We start from the raw sequence: 14,475 nt of genomic DNA, 5'->3' as shown, positions 1-14,475 counted from the left end.
TCTTGCCGTGACCTCCATCCCCAGCCACAGCCAGGCTTCTGGTTGTCTACGGCAGGATTAGGCTATCTAAATACCAGCAGCACAAAGATTATTTTAAAGATGGAAGGAATTCTATCAGGGCCCTTTTCCACCAGGGCTAAAGCTCACGATCCTCTCCAGTTATGAACATTATTACCACACAGAGGCTACATTTGCATTTCTGGGAATGAACTACTTTGCAGCATTTCAATAGATGCAGATGGAGAACACTTTAAGGATTAGGTACATAAAAGTACCTAACTCGATGCCTAAAACCGAGTAGGGCTCAATAAGCCACACCGTCTTTTCTTACTATCATCACTATTTTTGCTTCTCCTATGGCCGCTACCATGAACCCTGCCACCAGTTTAACCCAGTGTTAAGCAAAACAAGGAATACTGAAGTGCAGCAAAGGCCTAATGCACACACGCGCACACACACAGAGCTGCATAACAATACACTCTTTTGCATATGTTCTGAATATGTTATAAGTAATCAGAATGGTGACAGTAATTCTAATAGCTAATTGCACAGCATGCTTAGTCCCATTCTAAGTGCTTTGCCTGCATTACCTCACTACGGTCCTTACAGCAGCGCTGCTTTCCCATTTTACAGACGAGGACACTCATGCCCAGAGAAGTGAAATGACCGGTATAAAGTTACACACTCCATATGCGTCAGAACTGGGAACTGTCCTCAGGCAGTCTAACTTCAGCATTTCTGCTCTGTACTGCCTACAGATACACTTGGCCTCTGCCTTCTGCTTGATTAGAGTCAAGCTACTCACACTGGCCCACAGAGTCCTCATCTCTAGAATAAGAGCATTAGTCTAGATTTGCCCGGATAAGATTAGTCAAGCAGGCAAACACAAAGACCAGATGTTGTCTTTACAGTTTCGCCGTTAGCTTACAGGAGGCGATTTTGCACTTTGAACAATATACATGATGACAACAGACACTGCATTTTACAGGCAACAGTGTATCTTTAATCAACCCAACAGAGATGAGATCAAGTGGAAAAAAAAAAAGGACCAGAAATTTCAGGAACAAATTTCAGATGCTACTTGTGAGTCATAAATACTGAGAACATGTTACTACTAAATCCAGAAAGAGGCATATTTCTAATATTCTCAGGAAGGAAGGTAAGTTGAAGAAACAGAAATTGGATAAGATCATTTTTGACAAGAAAACAAAAGGCAACATAGAGGTTTGGGGTATTGAAGCAACAGTAAAAGCTTTGGAGTTTACAGGAAATATTTTACACCATCAAGCCCTGGGGAAGTCTGACATGAAGTTTGGTGAAAACAAGAAGATGAAGAACATTATCTGAGAAAGCTCAGTTCCTCTGTCAACAGTAGTAACCATCTTTTATTTATTAATTGCCATTCAGGAGATTATATTAGAGCCCAAACTGTAAGTATTCACGTCAACCTTTAGCAATAAATTCTAGAGAACATGAAAGTGAATAAATCATCTAAGATATAAGGCACGCTATCTAAAAGCAGCTCAGCCAGAAGTCATATTTGAGGAGAAACAAATACATTGTTACTCATTCTAAGCAAACTGAACATTAAGGATTCATGGATTTTGCAGGATTAATAGAGCCAGCAATTAATTCACCCTACAAAAATAAACAGAAGCCACAAATCAGAAGTACCAACTGATGTTGGCCACAATTACACCTCGCTTTACTGGATATAGTACGTAGTAAAATTAAAAGCAAAAAGTGATGAGTTCTAGGTTGTAAATGTGGGCTCAAGGGTTTTGAGGCTTGGAAAAAGTGTTTATATTTATTCCTGGGGAGTCACCAGGATGTAGCAGGGGCAGACTGATATGAGAGAGGAGCATCCGAAATCAGGAAAGTCTTTGCAAGGACTCCCAGGGGGCACTGAACTGATTTTCCAAGTGAAAGGAGACTCTGACGTGGGACTTGAGCAGGGTCTCACATCTCCTTTAGGTGTCCCAGGGCTTCCGACAGAAGCTCAAGGTTATATTACTGGTTGTGGGAAGGATTATTATGTCAGTTGATGGTTATCAGCGCCAAATTCCAACAAAACACTTGGAATAAAGTACCCTACCATGCAAAGATTGTATGGAGTGCAACAAATGGTCACATTCAATTCCTCTTCCCTTATTCTTACCCTCGCCCGTTCAAATGTAGGTTGACACTACCTAGGAAATTCTATAGCTTTTAGAATGGGAAGACTCACTGCCTATTTTTAGCTTAACCAGTGGCACGAATTACATTTTTTCTAGGCTCCCATTAAAAGTAGAGGTCTCTCTGAAAGGGTAGTATAAAGTGATTAATCAAATTCAAAACCTCAGTTACCCTGGCCCATTGCAGTCATCCCCAAACATGATGACTCCTTATATTTTCTTCTGTAGTCGATGTGATACTGGCCGTGGTTGATTTTAAACAATTATCTGAGAGAGCGATCTATGAATACCATATGTTATCAGTCTCAGAGTGGGGGGACTCTGTCCAAATTTGAGCATTTACTTGTTCCATTTTGAGCATCTACAGAACTAATCTTAATATGACTCTTCAGTGAATGATTTCCAGGCCAACCTTACTTACTTGCAAATGCCAAGGAATAAATCTTCCTTCAAACTTTATTAGCAAAGCTTTATTATTTTAACTTCTGACTTCTATATCCAGTGACCACATTCTCTGCGATCCAGATAAACGTGTCTTTCTGTCAGAAACACGAACTTGATATATACAAACTTCTTTAAACAAATGACACTACAGTTATTTAGAATGCTAAAAGAGAGATCTTACATGGTGAACATTATTCTCAAGGTGGTGTAATACAAATATGCTGGAAGTTCCATCTGCCAAACTTTTCCTGAAATTAAAAGCCTCAAAGAGATACCTCACTGAGAGTAGGCGGCAAGATGGCGGCCTAGGAGGACGCTGGGCTCACCGCACGTCCTGCTGATCACTTAGATTCCATCTACACCTGCCTAAATAACCCAGAAAACCGCCAGAGGATTAGCAGAACAGAGTCGCCGGAGCCAAACGCAGACGAGAGGCCCACGGAAGAGGGTAGGAAGGGCGGCGAGGCGGTGCGCGCTCCACGGACTGGCGGGAGGGAGCCGGGGCGGAGGGGCGGCTCGCCGGCCAAGCGGAGCCCCCCAGTCTGGCTTGCAAAAGCGGAGGGGCCGGGCGGACTGTGTTCCGACAGCAAGCGCGACTTAGCGTCTGGGAGGTCATAAATTAACAGCTCTGCTCGGAAAGCGGGAAGGCTGGAGGACAAAGGGAGGGAGAGCTGCTGAGCCCCCTGACAACAGAGCTCAGTTTGGTGGGGAACAAAGGCGCTCACCAGCGCCATTTCCCCCGCCCATCCCCCAGCTGAAATCCCAAAGGGAACCGGTTCCTGCCAGGGAACTTGCTCGCTCCGCGCAAACACCCAACTCTGCGCTTCGGCGGAGCCAAACCTCCGGCAGCGGATCTGACTCCCTCCCGCTGCCACAGGGCCCCTCCTGAAGTGGATCACCTAAGGAGAAGCGATCTAAGCCTGCCCCTCCTGTCCCCGAGCACCTTGCCTACCCACCCCAGCTAATACGCCAGATCCCCAGCATCACAAGCCTAGCAGGGTGCAAGTAGCCCAGACGAGCCACCCCACCCCACAGTGAATCCCGCCCCTAGGAGAGGGGAAGAGAAGGCACACACCAGTCTGACTGTGGCCCCAGCGGTGGGCTGGGGGCAGACATCAGGTCTGACTGCGGCCCCGCCCACCAACTCCAGGTATACACCACAGCACAGGGGAAGTGCCCTGCAGGTCCTCACCACGCCAGGGACTATCCAAAATGACCAAGCGGAAGAACTCCCCTCAGAAGAATCTCCAGGAAATAACAACAGCTAATGAGCTGATCAAAAAGGATTTAAATAATATAACAGAAAGTGAATTTACATAAAATTAATCGCTGGGCTTGAAAACAGTATACAGGACAGCAGAGAATCTCTTGCTACAGAGATCAAGGGACTAAGGAACAATCACGAGGAGCTGAAAAACGCTTTAAACGAAATGCATAACAAAATGGAAACCACCACAGCTCGGCTTGAAGAGGCAGAGGAGAGAATAGGTGAACTAGAAGATAAAGTTATGGAAAAAGAGGAAGCGGAGAAAAAGAGAGATAAAAAAATCCAGGAGTATGAGGGGAAAATTAGAGAATTAAGTGATACACTAAAAAGAAATAATATACGCATAATTGGTATCCCAGAGGAGGAAGAGAGAGGGAAAGGTGCTGAAGGGGTACTTGAAGAAATCATAGCTGAGAACTTCCCTGAACTGGGGAAGGAAAAAGGCATTGAAATCCAAGAGGCACAGAGAACTCCCTTCAGACGTAACTTGAATCGATCTTCTGCACGACATATCATAGTGAAACTGGCAAAATACAAGGATAAAGAGAAAATTCTGAAAGCAGCAAGGGGTAAACGTGCCCTCACATATAAAGGGAGACCTATAAGACTCGTGACTGATCTCTCTTTTGAAACTTGGCAGGCCAGAAAGAATTGGCACGAGATTTTCAGGGTGCTAGACAGAAAAAATATGCAGCCAAGAATCCTTTATCCAGCAAGTCTGTCATTTAGAATAGAAGGAGAGATAAAGGTCTTCCCAAACAAACAAAAACTGAAGGAATTTGTCACCACTAAACCAGCCCTACAAGAGATCCTAAGGGGGACCCTGTGAGACAAAGTCCCAGAGACATCACTATAAGCATAAAACATACAGACATCACAATGACTCTAAACCCGTATCTTTCTATAATAACACTGAATGTAAATGGATTAAATGCGCCAACCAAAAGACATAGGGTATCAGAATGGATAAAAAAACAAGACCCATCTATTTGCTGTCTACAAGAGACTCATTTTAGACCTGAGGACACCTTTAGATTGAGAGTGAGGGGATGGAGAACTATTTATCATGCGACTGGAAGCCAAAAGAAAGCTGGAGTAGCCATACTTATATCAGACAAACTAGACTTTAAATTAAAGGCTGTAACAAGAGATGAAGAAGGACATTATATAATAGTTACAGGGTCTATCCATCAGGAAGAGCTAACAATTATAAATGTCTATGCACCGAATACCGGAGCCCCCAAATATATAAAACAATTACTCATAAACATAAGCAACCTTATTGATAAGAATGTGGTAATTGCAGGGGACTTTAATACACCACTTACAGAAATGGATAGATCATCTAGACACACGGTCAATAAAGAAACAAGGGCCCTGAATGAGACATTGGATCAGATGGACTTGACAGATATATTTAGAACTCTGCATCCCAAAGCAACAGAATATACTTTCTTCTCGAGTGCACATGGAACATTCTCCAAGATAGATCATATACTGGGTCACAAAACAGCCCTTCATCAGTTTACAAGAATTGAAATTATACCATGCTTACTTTCAGACCACAATGCTATGAAGCTTGAAATCAACCACAGAAAAAAGTCTGGAAAACCTCCAAAAGCATGGAGGTTAAAGAACACCCTACTAACGAATGAGTGGGTCAACTAGGCAATTAGAGAAGAAATTAAAAAATATATGGAAACAAACGAAAATGAAAATACAACAATCCAAACGCTTTGGGACACAGCAAAGGCAGTCCTGAGAGGAAAATACATTGCAATCCAGGCCTATCTCAAGAAACAAGAAAAATCCCAAATACAAAATCTAACAGCACACCTAAAGGAACTAGAAGCAGAACAGCAAAGGCAGCCTAAGCCCAGCAGAAGAAGAGAAATAATAAAGATCAGAGCAGAAATAAACAATATAGAAACTAAAAAAACTGTAGAGCAGATCAACAAAACCAAGAGTTGGTTTTTTGAAAAAATAAACAAAATTGACAAACCTCTAGCCAGGCTTCTCAAAAAGAAAAGGGAGATGACCCAAATAGATAAAATCATGAATGAAAATGGAATTATTACAACCAATCCCTCAGAGATACAAACAATTATCAGGGAATACTATGAAAACTTATATGCCAACAAATTGGACAACCTGGAAGAAATGGACAAATTCCTGAACACCCACACTCTTCCAAAACTCAATCAGGAGGAAATAGAAAGCTTGAACAGACCCATAACCAGTGAAGAAATTGAATCGGTTATCAAAAATCTCCCAACAAATAAGAGTCCAGGACCAGATGGCTTCCCAGGGGAGTTCTACCAGACGTTTAAAGCAGAGATAATACCTATCCTTCTCAAGCTATTCCAAGAAATAGAAAGGGAAGGAAAACTTCCAGACTCATTCTATGAAGCCAGTATTACTTTGATTCCTAAACCAGACAGAGACCCAGTAAAAAAAGAGAACTACAGGCCAATATCCCTGATGAATATGGATGCAAAAATTCTCAATAAGGTACTAGCAAATCGAATTCAACGGCATATAAAAAGAATTATTCACCATGATCAAGTGGGATTCATTCCTGGGATGCAGGGCTGGTTCAACATTCGCAAATCAATCAACGTGATACATCACATTAACAAAAAAAGAGAGAAGAACCATATGATCCTGTCAATCGATGCAGAAAAGGCCTTCGACAAAATCCAGCACCCTTTCTTAATAAAAACCCTTGAGAAAGTCGGGATAGAAGGAACATACTTAAAGATCATCAAAGCCATTTATGAAAAGCCCACAGCTAACATCATCCTCAACAGGGAAAAACTGAAAGCTTTTTCCCTGAGATCAGGAACACGACAAGGATGCCCACTCTCACCGCTGCTGTTTAACATAGTGCTGGAAGTTCTAGCATCAGCAATCAGACAACAAAAGGAAATCAAAGGCATCAAAATTGGCAAAGATGAAGTCAAGCTTTCACTTTTTGCAGATGACATGATATTATACATGGAAAATCCGACAGACTCCACCAAAAGTCTGCTAGAACTGATACAGGAATTCAGCAAAGTTGCAGGATACAAAATCAATGTACAGAAATCAGTTGCATTCTTATACACTAACAATGAAGCAACAGAAAGACAAATAAAGAAACTGATCCCATTCACAATTGCACCAAGAAGCATAAAATACCTAGGAATAAATCTAACCAAAGATGTAAAGGATCTGTATGCTGAAAACTATAGAAAGCTTCTGAAGGAAATTGAAGAAGATTTAAAGAAATGGAAAGACATTCCCTGCTCATGGATTGGAAAAATAAATATTGTCAAAATGTCAATACTACCCAAAGCTATCTACACATTCAATGCAATCCCAATCAAAATTGCACCAGCATTCTTCTCGAAACTAGAACAAGCCATCCTAAAATTCATATGGAACCACAAAAGGCCCCGAATAGCCAAAGGAATTTTGAAGAAGAAGACCAAAGCAGGAGGCATCACAATCCCAGACTTTAGCCTCTACTACAAAGCTGTCATCATCAAGACAGCATGGTATTGGCACCAAAACAGACACATAGACCAATGGAATAGAATAGAAACCCCAGAACTAGACCCACAAACGTATGGCCAACTCATCTTTGACAAAGCAGGAAAGAACATCCAATGGAAAAAAGACAGCCTCTTTAACAAATGGTGCTGGGAGAACTGGACAGCAACATGCAGAAGGTTGAAACTAGACCACTTTCTCACACCATTCACAAAAATAAACTCAAAATGGATAAAGGACCTAAATGTGAGACAGGAAACCATCAAAACCTTAGAGGAGAAAGCAGGAAAAGACCTCTCTGACCTCAGCCGTAGCAATCTCTTACTCGACACATCCCCAAAGGCAAGGGAATTAAAAGCAAAAGTGAATTACTGGGACCTTATGAAGATAAAAAGCTTCTGCACAGCAAAGGAAACAACCAACAAAACTAAAAGGCAACCAACGGAATGGGAAAAGATATTCGCAAATGACATATCGGACAAAGGGCTAGTATCCAAAATCTATAAAGAGCTCACCAAACTCCACACCCGAAAAACAAATAACCCAGTGAAGAAATGGGCAGAAAACATGAATAGACACTTCTCTAAAGAAGACATCCGGATGGCCAACAGGCACATGAAAAGATGTTCAGCATCGCTCCTTATCAGGGAAATACGAATCAAAACCACACTCAGGTATCACCTCACGCCAGTCAGAGTGGCCAAAATGAACAAATCAGGAGACTATAGATGCTGGAGAGGATGTGGAGAAACGGGAACCCTCTTGCACTGTTGGTGGGAATGCAAATTGGTGCAGCCGCTCTGGAAAGCAGTGTGGAGGTTCCTCAGAAAATTAAAAATAGACCTACCCTATGACCCAGCAATAGCACTGCTAGGAATTTATCCAAGGGATACAGGAGCACTGATGCATAGGGCCACTTGTACCCCAATGTTCATAGCAGCACTCTCAACAATAGCCAAATTATGGAAAGAGCCGAAATGTCCATCAACTGATGAATGGATAAAGAAATTGTGGTTTATATACACAATGGAATATTACATGGCAATGAGAAAAAATGAAATATGGCCTTTTGTAGCAACGTGGATGGAACTGGAGAGTGTGATGCTAAGTGAAATAAGCCATACAGAGAAAGACAGATACCATATGGTTTCACTCTTATGTGGATCCTGAGAAACTTAACAGGAACCCATGGGGGAGGGGAAGGAAAAAAAAAAAAAAAGAGGTTAGAATGGGAGAGAGCCAAAGCATAAGAGACTGTTAAAAACTGAGAACAAACTGAGGGTTGATGGGGGGTGGGAGGGAGTAGAGGGTGGGTGATGGGTATTGAGGAGGGCACCTTTTGGGATGAGAACTGGGTGTTGTATGGAAACCAATTTGTCAATAAATTTCAGAAAAAAAAAAAGAGATACCTCACTGACATTGGTTTTAAAAGATGTTAAAGTACTTTCGAAGATTCATCTGTTCCCAAATGAAGGAAGGATTGGCCTCACTGAGGCCCAGAAGCTTTCCCCACAAAGAGTAGAGGGAAATTTCAGGATCTTGTCTTTTGGTCCCACCAATCCTTAGACATAGCCACCATTCCCTGTCATCCAGAAAACCGCAGTATTATAGAGAGAATGGACACACACAAGACTAAAGATTTAAAGGGGTCGTGCCACTCTTTCTCCCACAGGCATGGAACAGGTGGCATGAAAGCTACTGTCTGGGTCAACAGGTGCCATTATAGAACAGATCCTTAACACACTGAGAAACCACTGCTCCCACCTTCTAGGTAGCAAGTCCCATGTCAACGTATTACAAAACAGAAAGTCCTTCCTAGACGATTGTTTGGATATGGACCTCCGTTTCTCTGACTCAGTCTTGGATTCCTGCTCCTGCCCTATGGCTGCAGACTGCTGTTGGTTCCCTACAGGGAGGTGATTAGGATAACAGAGAATAAAAATCTAGAGCATTGTTAACAGTGAGTGATTAAGAGGGGAAGTCATGTAATAGCCCCCCAACCCCTACTCTGCCACCTATTTCCTGAGTTATTAACCTCCGTGCCTCAGTTTCCTTATCTGTAAAAATAGGGTAGGACAAGCGTGGGGGAGTATCTGGCACATAGTATGTGCTCACAAAGCAGTAGTGATAATTATTGTCACTGTTACTTCTGTGCCACATGTGAACATCCGAGTAAGTGAAGGCCCAGCGCAATTCATTTGGTTCAGTCTACCATTGCATTCTTCAATAAAACCATAAAGCCATTCCTGCAGCAGAAAGCTGAAAAGGGCTTCATAAAGAAATAATGTCATTCCTTTTTTATTCCAAAGTTGAACTGATTTTTCAAACAGCTCCTTACATTTTTTTTTTTCATTTGAAATAAGGTATATGCGCCCATCTGTTCCTCGCAGATAGAGGCTATCATTGGGAGGACTGCAAGTGGAGTGTTGGTTGCCCTTTCCTTAAGGCTATAATCATTTAATTAGTCTGAGATTTCATTGGCAATATTGGAACTTCCCATTCTAGCATTAAAATCTTGCAATAAAAGAATGCCTTAATCCAGAAGACCAGTAATTGGATCTTCCATTATTGATGAAACTTCTTCCAATACATTCTTATTAGAACATAAGAAATTATTTGGGGTAAGGTACTCACTTTGAGATGCATGGCAAGTTTTTCTCCCAGCTAGAGCTTTATAATTAATAAATACTTATGATAAATTAAAAATAAATAATGTATTAATTTGCACATTTCAATAACATCAATGGCCCTCAAGGCACTTAGTGAAAATTAATTAAGTTATTGCCCCTCCCTCTAAAATAAAGGAATTGTGCCCAGTAGTAAATTGGGGATCAAAATGATTGCAGTGCTATTCAGGGGTCACAGCGTGAAACTTAAGAAGGCCGGGAATTCAGCAAGATAGCTTACTTTCATTATCAATTTGGCATTGCTGTATTATGAGCAATGAACTTGGGCAAATACAACGGAAATGCTTTACTTGCTTCATGGGGAGTTGTGATGTGAAATTAATAGCCTTAAAACTGTTTGAATGAAAAATTATAAATTCCAAGTAGGAAGTCACAACACCACTTTATGTTCCAATACATCCCGCTTTGTCTTTTTATTTTAGATTACACTTAACTGAAAACTTTGTATATTTGATTTTTTCGTTGTTGTTTCCCTAGAGGCAAAATGTCTTATGTGCTTTAATAGATATCATTGCAAATCCATTAGCTTAGAAAAAAAGTTCCCCATAATATCCAAATGTGGAATTTCCCAAATTATGTTATCTGTGCTGTGTCCATAATGGGCCTAATTACCTTCTTGCCTATCTCAGTATTCCAAATATTGATCATCATTCCAAGCTTATCACTGTGCCCTGCTTCCTATTCATTACCATAGGGCATAATGTAATCTGGCTTATACATTATCTTCTGTCATTTGGGTCTCAGTTCTTTTACTGGCAATTTCCAAGTTCTCAGGAGCAGAGATTTTTCTTTTAAGTCTCGTAAATCCCAGGGTCTTTTATCATTTCTTGAAATTCATGTCAAATGTTCAATAATGAACTTCTCATTAAGATTCATACATTTGCATAATCTCTCCTACTCTGTCTCCAAACATTGTCTATTTTAAAGTGAAAATATCTAGAGAAAATATGGGAAGATTAGGTGAACAAATACAACACACGCTTTGATGATGAGTGTGGGCAGGGCCCTCCCAAAGTCTTCGAATCTTTGCCAAGTGTTGCTATATACGTTAATTTTCACTAAAAGTTCCTTCTTTTAGAAACTGATGGTCAAAACCTTATGCCCTATTTTGGTTCCTTTCCTGGACTCAAATTATGAGTAACAAATGTGAAGAGCTGTGAATTTATTGCACCAAAAACATTCTCATGACAGTTTTTCCACTTATTGTCTATCGTGTAGATAAGAAAATGGACTCTGTGGTTCAATTTCATGGCTAGATTATTTTTTTAAAGTTTTTTAAATGTTTTATTTTAATTTTGAGAGAGACAGAGAGTGAATAGGGGGAGGGGCAAAGGGAGAGGGAGACCCAGAATCCGAAGCAGGCTCCAGGCTCTGAGCTGTCAGCACAGAGCCTGATGCGGGGCTCAAACCCATGAACTGTGAGATCATGACCTGAGCTGAAGTCGGGCACTTAACCGACTGAGACCCCCAGGTGCCCCATGGGTAGATTCTTTTTTAAAAAATATATAGCCATATTTCTGGGCAGATTCTGTTGAGGTAACTAAAGAACTGAGACAAACCCACTCCCAATAGTGTGGTTTGTTGTGATCTCTTGCTTTCTCTCTTACCTCGCTTATTAGGAAAATTCTTACTTGATTAAAACAACTTAAAATTGGCATTTAAGACAATAATGAATTTAAAAAATACATAAATACCACTGGTCTCCAAAAGGAACATGGCTATAAAGGAAAGAAAACAAAACTACTTTTACTATTTAACAGAAAAAAAAAAGACGTATTTGAGGGTCCAATAAACTGTCTAAAACGGCAAGCTTTTCCACCTGTGAAATAGGATCAATACAATCGATAAATGCCACCTATCATTTTCTTAGTCCTGTTGACTTTGTATCCTCAGCACAGGGAAGTACTACATAAATATTTGCTGTAGGGATAAGTGAAGGTGAAAGTGAAGGGTGGTTACAGCACACAGATGCCCCTTTTCTCCAGTGCCGTGAGTGGGGACATGTTACCTGGAGAAACACATGTCACAGTTGCCTACCTTCCTCAAAGCGCTCACACAGCTTCCTGTTCTTTGCTCATATGGCCCTTAGGTTCTTTGGTGTCACTTTCAAGGGTTTAATAATGTCTGTCCTACCCATAATTGTTCATTCATCATCTCTATGTTTTGCCTTTCTTTTTACACTAGTCATTCCCTTTGCTTAACTTCTCTCTTTGTAATATTAACCTTTTATGCCATTCCCACCTCCGTAAGTGCACTTTAAATAGTCTTGTTTTTACCCACTACCAAGAACACACCCTTAAATGTCTTCTAGCTTCTCCTTGCATACCTTGCTAACAGGCTTTTCACTCTGAACACAAACTGCTTCTATGGTTCCACTCTCTCCCCTCCCCCTCCTTTCCTTTTATCATTTACTCTTTGTATGGGTTGCTTCAATAGCACATCTTTATTCTGCTTGTGATTGTTGAGTGGTTTATGTCTTACATGGGTGTATACTATAGTACTCTCAAAATAAAGTATAATACAAAGAATTCTAGTAAGTCTCTTTAAAACCATTAGCATAACTAAAAGGTCAAACTAATTGATTTCTTGAAGACATACAAAGATGGTTTTATATGCTATAATGTAAGTTGAATACCTGCATTTTTTTTAGGGTCAAACATTATTTTCGTGCTTTTGCTTTACTATTTCTCCCTTTTTTTATAGCTGACTGTACGTAAAAAAAAAAAAAAAAAAAACAACTTCAAATTCCCAGTTACTAAGTTATTTATAGAACTGATAGAAAGTGTGTTTTTGAGTTCTGTGTCAATCTGAATAACAATCTCTCTATGGATATATTTTAAGCAAGATTTCAATCTAATGTTAAAATGTCAAGCCAAAACTAAATCGGCTATCCATGAGTGTTTACTGAGTGTTTTTTATGGCTCAGAACTGTGCTTGGTCCTAAGGGTAATAGAAGATAAGTGTAATAGTAACTAATACTTCCTTGTTGCTTTATAATTTACAAAGTTCTCTCCTGTACAACATGAGATTGTATCATACACAATTGATCTTGCCCAAATTCACTTGTACATTCATGTCCAGAGAGAGCTAGAAAGAAGAAGAAGGGTGAGAGGGCAGGTTAAAATAACCTATGTAATGAGAGCAATTTCACTCACCATTCATCTCAGTGAGAGTAGGCTCTGGAATGAGTATATCTCAGAGAGGGCAGGAGTTTGGAGAAATGAACTGTTTCCTGGGAGTCCCTGCTTTTATTTATTTTTTACCATGGGTAAACATTATATTCTTTTTTATTGAGATATAATTGACATAGAACATTGTGGAAGTTTCAGGGGTGAAAATGATGCTTTGATACACATATACATTATAAAGTGATTACCACAATAAGGTTCATTCTCACCCTACATAATTACCATTTTTTTGTGTGTGTGGTGAGAACATTTAACATCTATTCTCTTAGTGACTTTCAAGTACATAATACAGAACTGTTAACTATCGTCTCTATGCCACGGCATGGAGTTCTGTTCTCAGAACTTATTCTTCTAATAATTGGAAGTACGTACCCTCTGAGCAATATTTCTCACTTCTCTCATCCCTAGGCTCCTGGAAATCACCATTCTGGTCTCTGGTTCTATGAATTTAGCTTCTTATGATTCCACATATAGTGAGATCATATAGTACTTGCCTTTCTCTCATTGACTTATTTCAAGTTAGCCCTCAAAGTCCATCCATGTTGTAGAAAATGGCAGGATTTCCATCTTTTTCTTTATAGCTGGATAATATTCCATTCTGTATACATACTGCATTTCCTTTATCCAATCATTCACTGATGGCCACTTGGGTTGTTTCCATGTATTGGTCATCATGAATAACGCTGCAATGGACAAAGGAGTGCAGATACCTCTTCAAAATAGTGACTTCATTTCTTCACATAGATATCCATAAGTGGCTTGCTGGATCACATAGTAGCTCTATTTTTAATTTTTTGAGGAATCTCCATACTGTTCTCCATAGTGGCTGTACCAATTAATATTTCCACCAGCAGTACACAAGGGTTCTCTTTTTCCCACATCCTTGCCAACCCTTGTTATCTCTTGTCTTTTTGATAACAGGCATTGTAACAGGTAAGAGGTGATGGTCTCTGCTTGCTGCTCATGCCATGAGCATCCAATCATAGGGAGTGTCATTCTCCAGTTTCAAGATATCTATCTTTTATGGGTCCCCATGCTTAAACACAAGCCAACCACTTCATCAAATGCTTCATTGAAGAAACGGCTATCCATTGCAGATAATTTTGAATTCTCTACTTTAAAGTGAATTTAGGGGATTTCCAATAATATTTTGTGATTTCCCTATCTCTGATGACTTAAGA

General features: G+C 40.2%; 1 protein-coding gene across 2 annotated transcripts in view; it reads right to left on the bottom strand.

The window, feature by feature from the left end:
• Window positions 1-14,475, bottom strand: part of PARD3B (par-3 family cell polarity regulator beta) — a 1,020,722-nt gene that overhangs the window by 301,045 nt on the left and 705,202 nt on the right. The gene's annotated exons all lie outside the window — the stretch shown is intronic.

The sequence above is a fragment of the Prionailurus bengalensis genome, chromosome C1 (genome assembly GCF_016509475.1).
Source record: "Prionailurus bengalensis isolate Pbe53 chromosome C1, Fcat_Pben_1.1_paternal_pri, whole genome shotgun sequence".
Taxonomy (NCBI): domain Eukaryota; kingdom Metazoa; phylum Chordata; class Mammalia; order Carnivora; family Felidae; genus Prionailurus; species Prionailurus bengalensis.
The sequence above is the reverse complement of the archived record's forward strand: the minus strand, read 5'-3'. Positions and strand labels throughout refer to the sequence as shown.